This window comes from Ochotona princeps, chromosome 3 (genome assembly GCF_030435755.1).
Source record: "Ochotona princeps isolate mOchPri1 chromosome 3, mOchPri1.hap1, whole genome shotgun sequence".
Lineage (NCBI taxonomy): Eukaryota > Metazoa > Chordata > Mammalia > Lagomorpha > Ochotonidae > Ochotona > Ochotona princeps.
In genome coordinates this window covers 111,925,609-111,944,988 of record NC_080834.1, presented here as the reverse complement: position 1 = coordinate 111,944,988, position 19,380 = coordinate 111,925,609, and the positions used below count along the sequence as shown (strand labels likewise).

Sequence of the window (19,380 nt, the reverse complement as noted above, 5' to 3'; positions counted from 1 at the left end):
TTCTTAATGGAGTGATAGTTGTAAAGAGATTTCTCTTCCATTGGGATAAATTTTATGAAGGCATTGAAAACTTAATATAATTTAGGAATATAAAGGATTCAAAGCATCATCACATTCATTATTTTGTTTTATACTTGTAGCAATCATAAAAAATAGGCTTGACATTACTTTATCCATTTTATACATAAGAAAACTAAGAATAAAAGAGGTTCATTCACTTCTACAAAACACAGATAATTATCACTTAATGATAATGGATTAATATAATGACAGTAATTATTATAATAATATTTTTAAACTTCATATCCTATTTTATTTTGTTGCTATTCCTTTCAATTACATTGCCATCTATGAGAATCAAAAAAATGGTACATGTGAAAGAAGGACGATTTCAAATAGAAGTAGATCAGTGTTTCTCAGGATTTTGTATTGAGGCACACACACAAAACCACGAGGATCTATCAGCCAGCTTGCCTATAGCTGGTGAGGATTGGCCATGAAGTTTGCAAGAAGTCAATAGCTAGGGGCCAGTGTGATGGCTCAATTGACTAACCTACCCGCTGCAGGCACTGGCATCCTATGGTTCATGTGCCACGTGCTCTGCTTCCCATCCAGCTCCCTGCGCTTGACCTTGTGGGGCAGTAGGGGATGGTCCAAGTGGGAAACCTGAAAGGTGCTCCTGACTCCACGCTTGGAATCAGCTCAGTTCTAAATGTTGCAGCCATTCGGGGAGTGAATCAGCAGATGGACTATTTCTCTGTGTCTCTCCTTTCTGTAGACCTGCCTTACCAATAAAAATAAATCAATCTTTTAAAAAAGAGACCATTATTGCTTCTCGGCCTTTTGGCTAAAATCAAGTGAAGAGACCATTATCTATTCCACCTGCAACTTCTCTGCAGTCTGCCATTATATGGCTGCCCACCAGCAAGAAAGCATCAAAACCTCAAAGAAGCTACAATTGATTTAATCACAAAGATTAAAAGCAAACTGTTACTTTCATTTTTATAGATCGTGTTTTTGTTTCATTGTATTTACCATTATAAATGCCCTGTATTTAACATATATTCTTAATTTTACTTTATCTTATATTTTAAACATATAATCTTAAAAGGAACTTGGATTGAATATTGTATTTTAGGATCTGCATTAATCTGTCTTCACAAAGAAATCCTATATGCTGGGAATATATCACTTCTCAAGGAGATCTTGATTTTCTCTGTTAATTGGGTTCACATTTGTGTTTTGTTGATTTTTATCTTCTTAAAAATGTTTCATTTTTTATTGTTAAAATGACCAACAGAGTCATAATTTACAATCCTTTGGCATTGCTTATCAGAGAGGAGTTGGCAGTGACAATTTGAATTCTTCCCAAAACTCTCACCCCTTTCTTCTTAGTATTATACATACTTATATTCATTTTACTCCTTTTTGTAATGAACATTCATTTCTGAAATTTCAGAGAGCTTACTCTAATATGCATCCAACTCCATAAACAAAGCTCTCTCTTTTCCAAAGACTTAATAGTGTATATGTGAACATTGTGGCATACAAATTACATAAACTTTGTTTTTGAAGATTTATTTATTTTTTATTGGAAAGTCAGATATACAGAGAGGGAAGGACAGAGAGACAGAGAGAGAAAGAGCTTCCCTCCGTTGATTCACTCCAAAAGTGGCCACAGTGACTAGAGCTGAGCTGAGCTGAATTGAAGCCAGAAGCCAGGGGCTTTTAGGTTTCCCACATGAGTGCAAGATCCCAAGGTTTTGGGCCATCCTCTACTACTTTGCCAGGCCATAAGCAGGGATCTGGATGGGAAGTGAATCAGCCTGGATACAAACCGGTGAGCATGTGGGATCCTGATGCGTGTAAGGCGAGAACTTTAGCCATTAGGCTGCCTCGCAATGGGCCCAAGTTACAGAAATTTAAACAAGAAAAAGAAAAGGAGGAGGAAGGGATAAGAGCGAAGGTTATACATCAGTTTCTATGCATTAAAATAACTACTGAAGCATATATATATATATTCTTAAATATGTTCATTTGTGATAGAAAAAATATTTAATGAAAAGTAAAATTCTAGATATTATTGAAGGAGTCACAGAGGATGGGTGGGTTCATAGGGGAGTCAGATACGGAGCAGGGATGGGAGAGTGCAATGTAACCAACCTTTATGGTCTAAAAGAGATGTTAGAAAGAAAGGAGGATCTGCAACAAGGTGTTACGTATTTGTGTGGTTGTGGATTCCATGTTAAAGGCGAATATGGCTCTTCCCATTTGCACCCTTGACTTTCATAGTCTACGTTGCTGAAGATGAACATTGCCTGATGCCCTACAAATGACATACTAAATGATCGTACGAATTCTCATTATTCTTTGTCATCTTTAAAAGACAGTGATAACTGATATTCCAGCCACAACTAGGATGGAAACAGAAAAATCATTGGAATGTGCTTCTCATTTCCCTTCATACTTGAAAAATACATAACCTAGCTAAAAATACTTACAAAAGTAATACATAGCAATATTGAGATCTCACACTTTAAGGTTGTTAGAGAAAAATGTGTTAACTTCCATCTACAACTGGTTGTCCTAAAGTCCTTCTTTTCAGCAGTGAGGAACAATGAAGAATTTAATATTTGTATTTCCACACAGTTTCCTATTTACTTTTGCATGCAGCTATAAATTAAGTCTTTATATGGTATATTTTCTGAAATATGTTTCCTTTTCACTTACTACTATGTCCCAAGCGTCTTCTTCTACATAGGTTTACTTTTACTCTTTTTAACCACTTCAAAGTATTTTATAATTTGGATTTATAGTAGCTTATATTTAAATTTCCCTAGTCTAAACTTTTGTGTGAATCCATTATACTGGATTTATGGTTCTACTTTTGTATAATTCATGAAAGCTCTGTTACATACCTCACCTGTCCTATACCATTCAGCAATACTATGGGCTTCAAAACCATTTCAAAATGAAGGCTGTTTCCTTCAAAGGACTTGTGATTACGATTTGATTCACTTAGAAGCTAAACCCTAAGACAGAAGCCAACCCCTTTCGAGTTGGGATGAGCTATGTATTTGCCATCAATCTAAGATTTTTATCAATCAAAATTTCCAAAACTGTTCTGTGCAATAATCAGCATATCCCAAAATACATACCCAACAGGAATTTTCGGTCAAATGTTATAACACCACATTATTTTCTTTGGATACTCATGTGGGCTGATTCTCATTACAGATCATAAAGTTCCTATAGTAAAGAAATTTTTCATATCTCCTTACCTGGTATTTCTTAATATGAATGCTAACCTCCTTTTCAAATAAAACATATATCTCATGAAACACCTCTACTCAGAGTTTCAAAACCATCAATCTAGACTCTCAAAGAATTCACAAGTGAGGGCCCAGTGCGGCAGCATAGTGGCTAAAGTCCTCACCTTGCATGCACCAGGATCCCATATGGACACTGGTTCTAATCCCCGCGGCCCTGCTTCTGGTCTGAGAAAGCAGTAGAGGACAGCCCAAAGAATTGGGACCCTGTACCCAAGTGGGAGACCTGGAAGAGGTTCTGTGGTCCTGGCTTCAGATCTGCTCATCTCTGGCTGTTGCTCCTCTTGGAGAGTGAATCAGCAGGCAGAAAATCTTTCTCTCTGTCTCTCCTCCTCTGTGTATCTGACTTTCTAATAAAAACAAAATAAATCTTAAAAAAATACACAAATGAAAATGAAAATGAAATATGGCAAGCACTAATACAGTTTGAACATTATAAAATGAAGGATCTAGAAATATCATTTAGAATAAATGAGATTTTTATAAAGGTTAAGTAAGATAATGGTATGAAACAACTAACGTGACATAAGCACATATCCTATATTAAAAAACCTGCTCATCTCACTGGTTCATGAATTAAATTCTTTAAAGAATATTTACCATTTTTTGCCTCTCTTGGGAATTTAAACTTTGTGACATTGAGAACCCAATATTGGTTTACAACAAAGACATAACATGGTAATATAGATTTATATGAAAAACATTTTCTTATTGTTTAAAAGGAAATTTAAGCCTCCCCCACTCCCCAACACACACACACACATCAGGAAAACTGGCGGTGTTCATGATTTTTGGTAAAATGAGACCCAGTCACCCTAATCTGACCCTTAATGTTTCTGAATACATAGAGCTATAGGTCTTGTGTTAGCCCTACACTTAGGCCACCTAAGAGTCTGTAGCTTTCAAATTCCTGTAAATTACATGCTAGAAATTACCTTAAAACCAGGGAAATTCAAGTTCAACTTGAATGATACCTTTAGACTCAACTGGCTAGCCTTGCATATGCCCTACAGTTGGTAAAACAGGGAGGGTCCAGGCCGAGCACGTACACTCATTACTTCTGCTGCTTTAGAGCAGTGACTAGTGACAGCATTTGAAAGTACAAAAGCAGTAAGTTCTGTCTTGACCTTTTCAACTCTACTTGACCCCCACTCCATCCACAGGTCCTGAATGGAATGAATGCGCTTGAGAGCATGATTGCCACAGCATTTTATTTTGAGATCACTGACTGGACACATTTCCACCCAACAGGGTGACCTGTGCTGTTGTGTGAAAACACTGTGTGTAGTGCTCAGGGCAACATTGCCACATTGGTCTGCATTTACATTCAAGACGAGCTGGCCAGTATATGAAATTAGCTAATGGAATCAGTGAATTGGACATGAGCTTCAAGTAGCCGTAGAAATGACTGCTAAGGGAAACTTCCAGCACAGCAGAAGCAGAAAAAGAAAGTATTTTCTTCATAATCATGGGAATAAAATTCAGTTCTGAAAATACTTCCGGATGTTCAAATATTCAGTCCTCACCACGGGATTTTTTTTTTTCATGAAATGTAAACAAGTAGTTTTCATGTTCAAATTCCTACACTTCGGGCCCGGCAGCCGTGGCCTAGCGGCTAAAGTCCTCGCCTTGAACACCCCGGGGAATCCATATGGGCACCGGTTCTAATCCCGGCAGCTCCACTTCCCAACCAGCTACCTGCTTGTGGCCTGGGAAAGCAGTCGAGGGCGGCCCAAAGCATTGGGACACTGCACCCGTGTGGGAAACCCGGAGGAGGTTCCAGGTTCCCGACTTTGGATCGGCGCACCGGCCCGTTGCGGCTCACTTGGGGAGTGAATCATTGGATGGAAGATCTTCCTCTATGTCCCTCCTCCTCTCTGTATATCTGACTGTAATAAAATAAATCTTAAAAAAAAATTCCTACACTTCCAGGATCTTACACAATAAGAACCATGCACCCATATATTAGAGCACCCATCATTTAAAACACTTAAGATTTTAGGGGAGCAAAATCATAAGTAGAATGCGCTGCCAGAACATGTTTCTAATTTCTTTGTAGATGAGCCTACATGAGCATATAAATAAGAGACACTGAACTCTATTCTTGCACTTGTCATTTTCTTTAAATCTAGCAGATCTCCGTGCCTCTAATTTACACCCACACTTCCCCGCATCTATTCTTTTATCCTATGTCATCTATGTGGAAAACTTTTCAATCTTCTAAGTAAAGACTTCTCTCCCCCTGCTTTGAAATCCCTTCACCTTTGGAATGGCTCTCAATCACACTGCCTTGAAGTGTCCTGCAGAATTAAGGAAACACATGAAAGCAGAAATGAGTAAACCTATTTCCAAAGCACACGGTATCCATTTTGAAGCTCCCTAACAAACGCAGTTGCTTAATGTCACCTGTGTCTAATTATCCATCCCTCCTTCCACCCCCTCCACCATTCTAGGAGGTAGCCTCCCTGAGAGCAAAATCTTTCATGTAAATGTTCAATCTATTTTGGAAACTCACTTTCTGCATGTTCCACATACGGCTAACATAAAGGGAAGTTTTAATAATCATATAATAAAAATAGCAAGGACCTATAAAGAGAATGTAACCTTGCAGCATCCTTTCTTGCTGTAACTGAAAGATGGGTTGTGCCCTCTGTTAGCAGAAAATCCACCAGGATCCCTTAGTCTTTTATTATCATCTACCTAGAGGGGGAGATTATTTTTTTCCACTTCTCTGATGACATTTTCAAAATAATTCTTGTTCTATAATAACCTCTTCAGGGAGAAGGAAAGAATCCAATTTGCCACATCCCCATGATCATCATGTGGCAAATTTGTCCTTCAGATTTCACAATGACTTTGTTTATAAGACAAAACCTAGATCTAGACCTCTCAAAGCAAAGATCATTTTCTCTGGCTCCCTGCTCACTCAGGGAACGATTCCTACCCTTTCTGATTGTGTAGTTTTTAAATAACACTGAGAAGAAAGATTTGTTTTTCCTCAGATCTGGATCTGCTTTACTTACCTGCTCTGTATTTGAAGTCACAAATGTACAAAGATACTTTGTCATGGTTGAGTAATGATTAAAATTAAAAATAAATGAACTCACCCTCTAAAAACAGGATTTAATTTTTTTTAAGATGGGGAACATATATTGATTGAAATATCTAGTATTTGAGTATGATTTGGAATCACTACGCATAAGGATTCCAAATCTACCAGTTATGCATTTAGGCAGAAGGCAGGTACAAACACAGGTGCTTGATTTAAGGTCCACTCACCTAACACGAAGGTCTCTCATGGAGATTACAGCTCATCAGGACTCATAGCTAGAATTCCCACAGCACAGAGCAGGGAGCCATTTGATTGCCAATAGACTTTGGAGATGGAAATCAAAGACAAAAGGCAGAAAAAAAATAATGGCCATCTGAGTCAGCAGAACACTGGATTTGTTGCTGGGAAAGCATAGGGGACAGCTGTGAGCTCATGCAGGCACAGTGGTGCTCAAAGAGCTCTGGCTGCGAGTTGATCAGTGCTGAATTTGCCATCACCTGGCTGCTTTTTTTTTATTACTATGCTTACAATCCTCCCTTGTACTCTCTTCTAGGGCTCAAAAAAGTCCCTTCACAATCTTCTAATTATATATTGGTTAATACTTTCAGCCGGTCATAAGTTTGGTTCTCTTTCTGTGGAGTTCTCCTAGACTGGCTTTCTTCTTTCTCTTCCAACTGCCATTACAGGAATTCTTGCCTCCCTGCTTCACGCATGGCTGGGTGTCATAGACAGAATGAATCCAGTCCATTCAGCTCCTAGCTGCCATCCTAACCTTCCTTTGAATTGATTGTAGCCCAAACCTAAATAATCCGCATCTCTTTCTCAGGGTCCCGTCCACTTATCAACATTCTGTTAAGCTTTTAGAAAACCACTTTAAATATAAATGTTGAAATCTCAACCTCCATTTTACTGTAAATGTTCTTTTGGAGTTAATTAAGGTTTAATGAGTTCATATCTGAAGCATCCTAGCTCAATGGTCCTATAGCCTAAATGAAAAAAGAGCTCTCTTCTTATTGTTAACTCTCTTTTTGTTTTTGTCATTTGAGGATCCAATGAGAATGTAGCCATCTGCATACCAAGAACCAAAGTATCAGTCACTTGGGTCTTGACTTCCCATTCTCAGAACTGTGAGGAAAAAAGCCTTTCTTTTGTTTAAGCTATCAAGTTTATGGTACTTGTTAGGACAACCTAAAGTGATTCTATACATTCTATTTATTTATTTAGCAGTTTACTTGTTTTGAATATTAATGCACAGACATCTTTAGATATTAATTTATTTGAAGACTTCTTTAAATATTTCCAAATCTGGGACCTGGAGTGATGGATCAATGGTTAAATTCTCATCTTGCAAATACCAGGATCCCATATGGGTGCTGGTTCATGTCTTGGATGCTCCACTTCCTGCTTATAGCCTGGAAAAGCAGTAGAGGATGACCCAAATCCTTGGAAGCCTGTACCCAGGTGGAAGACCTAGAAGAAGCATCTTGGTTTCTTACTTTGTATAAACATAGCTCCAGCTGTTGCAACCATTTGGGGAATGAACCAGCAGATGGAAAGTCTTATTCTGTGTCTCTTCTTCTCTCAGTAAATTTTATCTGAGAGCTAAAAATCATCCAGTGGTTCACTCCCAAATGGCTACAACAGCTAGGATTCGGCCACACTGAAGCCAGGAGCTTCTTCCAGGTCTCCCATGTGGTAGGGTGGTAGATGCCCGCTTCCACCGCCTTCACAGGTGCATTAGTGGGAAGTTAGTAGGTGCATTAGTAGGAAGTGAAACCGCTGGGATTTGAACTGTCATTCATAGGTGTTGCCAGTGCAGCATGTTTCAGCTTAATCTGTTGTACAACTATACCATCATATGCCTTTCTTGAGCATCAGTTTTGTAAAGGGCACAAGGTATTGCGGATACACTGGCTCTAGGCAATCAAATCCGTCACAATCCCTATTGATTGAATCAATCTGTGGTAGGGGAGGGGTGTGTGTGTGAGAGAGAGAGAGTTCATAAAAAATGGAATATAAAATTATGAAATACATGTCATTTTCCATGATATGTATTTCCCTTCCCACAAATGCATTTTCTTAAATATTTATTTATTTGAAAGACAGAATGACAGATTTTCATCCACTAGTTCAACTTTCCAAATTGTCACAGGAGGCAGGACTCTACTAGACTGAATATGGTTGCCAGATAGTCCATCTGGGCCTCTCATGTGGTTGCAGGGACTAAAGAAATTAAACTGCTGCTTCCCAGAGAACTAGGAAGGAGCTGGATCAGAAGTGTAGTAGCCAGGACTTGTCCCAATGCTCTGATATGAGCTGAGGCTTCCTCAGTGGTGGCTTACCTAGCTATATCGTGATGCCATGGTTTTCATGAACTTTTTGAATACTCTATATGGAGTTTATAAAATTTTCTTCATCAAAAGAAGCTTATCTTCTAATTATAGCTGCCATGAGCTTTTGTATTTGCCTATTTTTCAAAAGCTTTTTGGCTGTGTATTTTCTGTGTCTGTGTATGCTAAGTGTTTCTATAGAAATATAATTGTATGAAAGCTTATAATAGTAGGAACTAGCTTACAATGAAGGATACTCTCTCTCTAAACATATATATATATATATATATATATATATATATATATATATATGAACAAAAATCTTTAAATGTTGGGGAAAGGATGTTCACCAAAAATGACACTTCAGCTCATTGCCTGCAATGAATAATTGTCAGGCTAGTGGTGCTGTTGACAGAGAAGAGCAGAGGAGTAGGGAGTTGAATAAGGCATGCTATATGATTTGGAGAATCCCTTGTGTACTCTGTTCCTTAGGGTACTGGTAAGATCAAGTGGAGATATTGAATAGAGAGTTACATATTCTCAAAAGAGAAACCAAAGTATGGGAATATATTTGAAGAGTTGATATACACATATATATTGTGACTGTATAAGAAACAGGAATAAACAAATATAAAAAACCAGGATGAACACTGAAAAGAACTAAGAAATGAAAACAGCAGGGATACTTAGAAAACAGGTATGCTGTGTTACAGTGGGAAATGGAGAAAATGAACACCAGCATACAAAATCACACGTTAAGAGTGGTAGAGGCAAATATGGGCTCAAATCAGATAGCTGCAGAGATGCAGCTCTGTGTGCTAACTCTGCTGTTTGCATCCACTTCACTGCTCCCATCTCTGGACTAGATTTAATCGTTTCTTGTGGCTGGTTCTTTCTTTCTTTGTTAGGGAACTAAACTCAATGCTACGCAATGGAGATTCAGTTCATTTTCTTACTACTTTGTGTGTGGTAGCCTTGTCTCTCCCATTAGATTTATAAGTTCACTGAGAGCAAGCATTAGAGCAGAGTGTAGGGGAAAGAAAATAGACTTTGCAACCTGACAGACTTGGGTCATAGTTTAAAAATTATAATGTCCATGAAGTGTCTGGGGGAGTGACAGGTACGGATGAGCAAGAGTTGAATGAAAGTGTATTTGATTATTTCTGTACATTCCTCTTAACCCAGTGTACTACAGACAGTAAGTTGAATAAATATTTATCAGATTTAATCCTTGGGATGCTGTAAGTGATAATAAATTCTTCACTAGTTAATTGTTGCCATCATAATTGCTAATATGGTTTGAGAGCCAATCCATCTAAATAATGAAAATTTGTCTTTCCTTGGGACTGAGGGAATAGAAATTGAGGTGTTCTACTTTGCCTTAAACCTGTGCAAATGCCACATTGGAAAACCAGACCTCTGAAAATCATTGGCTCTTTGAGGACAAGCTCTGTGATTTCTCTAAGCTGCCATTTCCCTTGTACCTAATCTAGCACCAAGCCTATGATATTTACACAGTACTTACAAAAATAAAGTAAATAAATTTGATGTTGATGATGAGAAGATTTCTTGGCCTCCAAAGACATTAGAAGCTTCCTTCCTTGAACTATAAAATGTCATGTGCCACCATGGCATTCTAACTTCTTAACTACTACTCTCAACTTATTTGTTATGTGTAGAATATGTGGAGTTCATATGCATTAGGGTATATCTTATCACCCTTTCCAAAAAATGTCAAGGGAACAATATGATTTCAGAGGTCATGTCTAACATAGGAAGAAGCTAAAGATGTATTTGAGAATGAAGCCAAGGCTTAATAAATACTTTTTTTTTAACCTTAAAGGCTCAGCAAGCTTAATATCTTAGGTATTATGTAAGCAATCCTTACTAGACTGTTGATAAAAGCAGATAGTACAGATATTTAAAATCTTGCAATTTCCTGCTTTATCTTCTTTCAAAGCATTGCTATGATAGTAACAATTGCATTATTCTTTCAAGTGTGTGATCATGCATTGTTTAAGCATTCTCAAAACCTAGAATTTCAAAGCCACTTAATTTCATGTTTTTCCTCTGTTATTTTTCAGCTGACTTGTTTACCTGAAATAGCTTATTCTTTAGATATAGAATCAACAAGTATAGCTCTTTTATGTCAAGCGTAGGTTCTGAAAGAGCAATAGTCCCTCTCTTATCCTGTGCTCCTGTCATATTGGACTCTTCAATATTTTCACACATGCCAGTTATTCTGCATTGCCTTTAAATGCCACAACTTTATCACATATTCTATTGTGCCATTTCCAAGCCTTTCTCATATTTCCACTATAAAAACACCATATTTTAAGACTATGTTCTAATACGGTCCCCCCAAAATAAGTTGTGCATAACAGGGACTTATTGAAGGATTGAATCGGGTGTAATCATGGTCAACAATGTCCATCTCAACTTAATTTGTATGTACTATGTGTAATCTAGTAAGTTATATTCATTTACGTTCTTTTTCCAGAACCTGAATGGTAATATACAAGCTAGAGCTCTTTTACACACTTCACAAGCACACATTTTTATAGGAATGAGGAAGTTAAGTAAGTGGGTACAGTAGGCCACGTGCTCTGAATGTAATGCCCAGGTAATGTAAAAGTTAGTATGCAGAACCAGTCCCTCCTCGTTAGTTGTGGCTGAATTTTCTTGCCAGATTTCTGTTCTGCCATTTTCTGAATGCGTAAAAAGTGCCCATCTCTAAGTAAATATTTGTTGAATGACTGGTTAAATGAATGAATGCCAAAGGAGAGACATTCATCGATGCCAAATTTTCTAATTTTTTTCAATAGAGAAGAGAAATGCAAAATCTTGTTGGACACATTTTGGATTTTTAATTTAATAAATAAAGCTACCATTTGAACAGATGAAATACAAAACACCTGTTTCATGAGAAACCAACATGCACCCCTATGTTCATAGCAGCACAATCAGTAATTGCAAAAACATGGAAGCAACCAAAATGCCCATCAGCAGAAGACTGGATAAGAAATCTATGGTTGATCTACTCCATGGAATACTACTCAGCTATTAAAAAAAACAAAATGCAGTTCTTTGTGGCCAAATGGGCCCAACTGGAAACCATAATGCTAAGGGAAATGAGCCAATCCCAAAAGGTTAGATACCACATGTTTGCCTTAATTTAAGATGAAATGATGTCAATATGAAAAATAGTACCTGTAAAATGTAATATTATCTCAACCTCATGTGGTTACGAACTTGTATTTTTTTTCAATATATTGGTTACTCAATGCTCTGTCCACTAATTCCATAACATTATAAATTGTTTCTGATGTTATGTTGGGGCTTTTAATTGATCAGGATGACACTCTACCAGCTCTACCTTCAGACCAGAGATGGTCTCCCCAAGAAGCCGTTGAACTTATCTGGACAATAAGATGCTGGACTCTATGCTTGGTATATGCTTACAATGAGGGAATCTCAACTGAACTTGAACTGTGGCAATGCAGCAAGGTGGAGGAATCCACCATGGAGGGAGGGTTTGTGGAGGGGTGGGGGGAATCCCAGTACCTTCAAATCTGTGTCACATAATGCAATGTAATAAAAAAAGAGAATTTTTTATACTCATTTTGTAAAGGGTATTAATTCAAATTTTGCTCTTAGCTGCTTGTGGATGGCAACATGAAAAATAGTAAAATAAAAATAGGAAAGATTATATATGTGGGGCAGAGAAGTCTATAAGTACATTTAGCATTTTCTGAATTGTTTTCATTTGAATTCATGTTTGATCCTCACAAGAGCTTAGCTAACTTGGAAGAAAGCTGTTTTCACCTGCAAGTGTTTGCCTTTGAATCCATTCAGTCTCTCAACTGTTATTCTGATTAAGTGGTGATTATTTAGTGACCCATTTTAAAAGCAGTCTCAACTTCATGTTGTTCTCGTCTTTGTACACTTTGTCAGACTGACTAGCCTCAGGGAACTCATAGTGCAATGCTTTAACTTGCTCCGTTGGTGGCTTGTAAGTTGTCCATGTGGGGACAAGTTATTTCAGTGGGTTTCATAAAGCAGCCACCTGCCTGGACAATCAGAAAAGCTGGATTCTTTAGATATGGTACTGCAAAAGGTAACCCGAAAAGAACTTCATGGAGCACTTCCTGATTGTACCTTCCTCACTGCCTCATCTGGAAAACATGTTCACCTGCCAAAGACAGAAGAGCCAGGAACTCAAAGTAGAAATGGGAAACCAAGGAAATAAGCAAGTGGGGTGGGGAGCGAGTGGTGGTGGAGATAAATTTCTGTTCAGAGAGTCTACTTCCTTGTGAAGGAGAAATGAACACTACCTGTGTTTGAGATGCCTACTGAAACAGTACAGGTAGCAATGTTAAACCATTCTGGACATATTAATTATTGTCAAATATGGAGACTAAAAACTGAACAGAAATGGATAAATACTAGGTTCAAGATGGATACTTGGCACTCCACATTAGGACCTTTTTTTTATTTCAGAATTTTCAGTCTACTAGGGGAAAGTTCTTTCTGGCTATCTAAACATGTTGGGATCCAAACAATTACATCTTTGGTTCAGAAACTAAAGAGGAAATGCTTTCAGGCAACTGTTATGGAACATTAAAGTAAAAATGCTTCAACAAATCATCTTTCTGAATCACCTTCGAGAATTCTCGGCTCCTTTTCCACACAGGAGGCACCCAGCACACAACATTCACACATTCTTTCTTCCATTTCATGTATCCAGGAAGCATAATGGTACCAAATATATTAATGGTCATAATTTTCATAAATTTCTCAGCTTTCAAAAAGCTCAAAATTTTCCAAAGTTTACTAATGGGGATTTTAAGTAGTCAAGATGCATTTGGGTTGAGATGGGCTTCTTAGATGCTTTGAAATGTTAATATTTACACTGGCTAGACTGCTGCTATGTTGCTGTGTGGAATACCTAAGGCTATGAAAAGGTATCTTCAACTAAGCTTTTGGAATTTAGTAAGTCCATTATCATTACATGTATGAGGGAGAATTTATATTTACTCATTTTTAAATAGCACAGAGGGGACTGTGTATCTGGTGTTTAAGACATCCATCTCCCACATCAAAAAACTTGTGTTCACTTGCTGGCTGTGGATCTTGACTCCAGTTTTCCAGTAATGCAAATCCTGGGAGTTAGTGGCAATGTTCCCATAAAGGAGGTGCTGCCATCCATAGGGAAGACTGGGAATGAATTCCTGGCTCCTGGATTTGACTGGCTCCAGGTATCCAGGCCTGGTTCTTGTGGGCATTTGGGGAGTGAGCCAGCAGTTGACAAATTGTCTCTCTCTCAAAATAAGTAAACAAAAATAAGCATGATGAAGAGTTCCAATCGTTAGGCATTCACTGTATTTTACAAAACAGCTTACCTAAATTGGGTAAACCAGAACTTCAGCATACTTTTCACTATCTACTCTGACACATCCACCTTTGGAAGTTAAGCTATAACTTTCAAGTAGATGGTGCTTTGGATTTCCTACTGCCAGATATGCTGGTCACTGAATCCACTCCTTGTGATCTCCAGCATCTGTTTGTTAGTTTGTAGAATGCATTTATGGCCTATAACCGGAAAGAGAATGAATGAACTACAAGGCACAGGGCAAACAGTATCACCTCAAGATCAAATCACTTCATTTCTGCCCTCACCCACATGCCTTTAAAGCTTTCTTCCAGTTCCCGTGACACATTTTTCCCTTGCCGGAACCACTTTAAACCATGGGGAATTCAGGCTTATTGTAATGAATAAACGCATTCATGCCTTTATTCATTCTGGCCAGTTATGAAGACCTTTGATATTTCAGCACGTACAACATGTAGAAAAACTAGTTGAGGGGGTCAGACAGGTGGAACAGGCAAGAGAAACAAAGGAGAGGGGGCAGAACAGTCCTTCTGGAGAGCTGCAGTTATTCATGACAGCAGAAGAAGAACACACAGTGGGAAGGTAAATGACAGAAGAGGAAAGATTTGGTCTTAGTAATTACATTTTTTTTTACCCTGATAGTTACAAGCTTGCAAATCATCGTGTAGGCAGTGCCAGAGAATACCTATTCGGGAACCACTTGCTGGAAATTGGGTTTTTGTAGTGTCTGGCAGTTAGTTTCTTTGAGATACCCCCTGGAAACAATATGTTATGTGTGTGTGTGTGTGTGTGTGTGTGTGTGTGTGTGTGTGAGAGAGAGAAAGAGAGAGAGAGAGACAGATACATAAAAATCTTAATACAATTCTTATGTGTTAAACACCCTTCCTAAGAAGAGAGAGAATAGTGGTACCGTTATATTGATTATCTATTTGTTAAACTTCCAGGTCAGCAGAAGGCAATGAAGTGTCATTTTGTATATAGGCACTTTAAGTGGCTGACATACTGAACTTCTCTTTCCTCAGTGCTGACTACTGTATCTGTGTACATGAGACAAACATCTCTGCTTTGTTCAAACTGTTAGTAATGAGGGTCTGGTGTGTCACATTGTTCAAAATGACTTCCATAGACAATTTTCTGACATTTTCCTCTGGATTCCCTGAGTTCTTCTACTAATCAGAAGACAGGTGTATGAGTGACTGAGTTTCACTTTTTATTGGGAAGAGGAGAAATTCACAGCTCATTTTCTGATTTTCACAGCAATAAAGTTATGTTCCACTTTAGTTTATGATGAATCACAACAAACTGGTTAGATTTCTCATCTGGAAAAGGGGAATTATAATGACAACAGCAATAATACGTAACTTACATTATCTGATGGTCATTTACTTTTTTTGAGAAAAGATTTATTTATCTTTTATTGGAAAGTGAGATATATGGAGAAGAGAAGAGACAGAGAGCAAGATCTTAAGTCTGCTGATTCACTCCCCAAGTGGCCGCAATGACCAGAGCTGTGCCAATCTGAAGCCAGGACCAGGAGCTTCCTCTGGGTCTCCCTCGTGGACCCAGGGTCCCAAGGCTTTGGGCTGTCCTTACTGCTTTCCCAGGCCACAGACAGGGAGCTGGATGGGAAGTGAAGCAGCCAGGATTAGAACCAGTGCCCATATGGGATCCCAGCGTGTTTATGGCAAGGACTTTAGTCGCTAGGCTACTGCACTGGGCCTGGACATTTAATTTTTAAAAGTCTGATAGAAATGGTAATTTGCAAGTGGAGCCATGTTTGTTGAGATAAACTCTAATCCATTTGTCTTACAAGTGAAATCCATAAACATGAAAGCTGCATTAAAAGGTAGCTAAGTAAGCACTTCAAGTATTAGCATGAAAATATACCAGAGAGCTGGCAAATTAGTATAAGAGATTAGAAACCTGTTTAGTGAAATGACAGGCAATTAAAAATTGTCATTTGCTGGAAGATTGTACTGACTTCATTGCTCTTTCTAATTCAGGGGGTTAGAATTCAAAGCCCAATAGTTTAAAGCATTTAGAAGAGTGTCATGGTCTGTGTGCCCATTTGGGTTTTTGTTATGCCATTTCATGGAGCACGTTGTTATCTGCTGCAGCTCAAATGGATGGTTCTGCCTTGCTGCATCTCACAAGGATGTAACAGAAAGGAAATTTGCGTTCATAGCTTTTTCTGGAGTTCCTAAGCCCAGAAGATGTTGAGTTTCTTCATAATTTACTTCACTGCTCAAAGTTACTGCCAGTGTTTTACTCAAATTTCAAACATATTTACAGTTTACCTTGTTCCTCTGACCTTGGAAAGTCTGGTTCCTGCAGAATTTGCGAAGATGATCATATTATATATAATTATGCTCTTTAAATTTCTCTAAGTCTTTCAACCTTTTTTAAAGTTAAGGTATTTAAAAAGTTTGTGATGAAGTTTAACTTTCACTTTAAACATTTTGAAATCCATTCAGTTTCTTTATTATATGCATTTGTCATCAACTTTAGAAAATTCCTTGTATGTATGTATTGTCCAAAGCAGTTTTTATATAGGCTAACATATCCCATCTGCTGTTTATTACAGCATTGTTCCAAAAGTTTTCAAATAACTTTAAGAAACACCTCCACTAACTGTTGGCTTTCTTTTCCTGCTATCCCTATGACATCACTTAATACTTAACATTAACTTAACCATATACCTAACCATCACATGTGTCATGGTTCCACTGTGGAAATAACTGATTCACAAATGAATACTAAATGATGCTAAATCCTTTTTTGAACATTTGTAGGTAAAATTGAGTAAGAGCAAGATTTGAAAACATTGCTCTACATATTAGCTGTTAATTACAAACATGAAAATGTATCTGTATCGTAAAACAACAACAACAACAAAAAAAAAAAAACAACATGGTAGCAGCTGTCTTAACCAAAGTATGAACTTTAAGTTCGGAAGAGGTGGAGAATTCTGGTATTATTTGCCTTCTGGTTTGTGTACTATGAAGTGAAAAACAGCACAGAGGAATATCTGCCACAAATAGGTAATAAAGCCTTTAGATCTAATACCCTGTTATGGGCCCGGCGGCGTGGCCTAGCGGCTAAAGTCCTCGCCTTGAAAGCCCCGGGATCCCATATGGGCGCCGGTTCTAATCCCGGCAGCTCCACTTCCCATCCAGCTCCCTGCTTGTGGCCTGGGAAAGCAGTTGAGGATGGCCCAATGCATTGGGACACTGCACCCGTGTGGGAGACCCGGAAGAGGTTCCAGGTTCCTGGCTTCGGATCGGCGCGCACCGGCCCGTTGCGGCTCACTTGGGGAGTGAATCATCAGACGGCAGATCTTCCTCTCTGTCTCTCCTTCTCTCTGTATATCTGACTTTGCAATAAAATGAATAAAATCTTTTAAAAAAAATACCCTGTTACAAGTAATATTGTGGACAGATAATATAAAAATCAGAGACATTTGAATTGTAGGCCATTTTATACAGCTCTGAAGAACATTTTAGGAGCAATTGAGAGTAGTTGAATATAAATTGATGATAGTAGAGAACTGTATTTTGTTAAAGATATATTTATTTTTAATTGGAAAGTCAGGAATATACAAAGAGGAGGAGAGACAGAGAGAAAGATCTTCTGTCCGGTCACTCACTCCCCAAGCTGTGCCAATCCGAAGTCAGGAACCAGGAGCTCTTCCGGGTCTCCCACACGGGTGCAGGGTCCCAAGGCTTTGGGCTGTCCCCCATTGCTTTTCCAGGCCACAAGCAGGGAGCTGGAATAGAAGCTGGCTGCTGTGATTAGAACATGTGCCCATGTGGGGTCCCAGTGCATTCAGGACGAGGACTTAGCTGCTAGGTTACTGCACCAAGTCCGAGATCTGTATTTGTAAGTGTAATAAAGGATAGTTTGTTTCCATGGAGGAAAAATGCTCATTTTTAGGAAATGAGTACTGAATGATTTTAAGGGAAAAAACAGAAGAAATTTATTTCTTGTGTTTTCTTGCAAGACAGAGAGAGAGAGAGGGAAGGGAGAAAGTAATGCATGGCAGTGACAGAAAATGCAATCTGGTAAACTATTAATGGTTACAGAATTGAGACTGTTAGAGTAAAAACTCGCATTTTAACATTGTTTGAATTTTCTTTTGTCTGAAGTTGTTATATTGAAAAAGAAGAAAAGACAAAGTTAAAAAAAACACTTGATATTCTGATGACATATGTAAATCTATGTCATCAGGGTAGGGTACTGAGCATTTTTTCTTCATGATCCTTTTCTTTTAAAATTGCTTCAAAGAAATCAGATTAAGTATTTTTGTAAGTCTGGCCCTGTCACAAGGGATTTATGGATTTTTTTCCAGTCTGTTTATAACCTCCTATAAAGCTTCCAAAAATTTTGAATTAATCATCAATCAACAATTAGTAGAAACTTTACAGACTTGAAGGTGTTCTCCTAATCACAGTAGGCTTAACGGCATTCAGAGAAGAGTTAGTTGCTGCTTTAGGTGTCAGCAAAAAAGGTTCTGTTCTTTATCCAGTAATGAGATTATTTCATGTGATCTCAGCAAGGAAATTCAATCCAACAATGATTGAGTACATCTCAGAAATAAGGTGGACTCCTCTGCCAAAGGCGTGCTAAGATTGTTTAGCAGACATGGAAATTTGAAGAACCATGAGCAATATTCACTAAGCATAGAAACCAAGAAGCTACTGGGCCTGCCATGCTTCTTCTCACAAATAATTCAAGCTCAATTTCTAGTTCATGGTTTGGGGAAGTTGAGTGTCTTCCTCAGAGTTACTTTGAATTCTTTGGTGTTTCTGTTTCTTCCAGTGGGTTCAGGCCCCTTTCAGTTATGATCATCTCTTTGGAATGTGTTTCAGTTCTTGATTCTTCCATGTCAATTTGGCTCTATTTTTTTTTTTTTAAATTTTCTTAAAGGTTTATCTATTTTTATTGGAAAGTCAGATATACAGAAAATTGGAGAGACAGAGAGGTAGATCTTCCATCTGATGATTCACTCCCCAAGTGACTCCAATGGTCAAAGCTGATCTGATCTGAAGCAAGGAGCCAGGAGCCTCTTCTGGGTCTCCCACACGGATGAAGAGATCCAAGGCTTTGGACCATCCTCACCTGCTTTCCCAGGCCACCAGCAGGGAGCTGGATTGGAAGCTGTGCTCCTGCGATTAGAACCAGTGCCCATATGGGATCCTGGCACATTCAAGGCCAAGACTTTAGCCTCTAAGGCTACCGTGCTGGGCCCTATTTTTTATTTTCATATGAATAAAAAGG

General features: G+C 38.3%; 1 protein-coding gene across 1 annotated transcript in view; it reads left to right on the top strand.

Annotated features, from left to right (window-relative positions):
- Positions 1 to 19,380, top strand: part of NLGN1 (neuroligin 1) — a 691,248-nt gene that overhangs the window by 526,069 nt on the left and 145,799 nt on the right. The window lies entirely within an intron of this gene.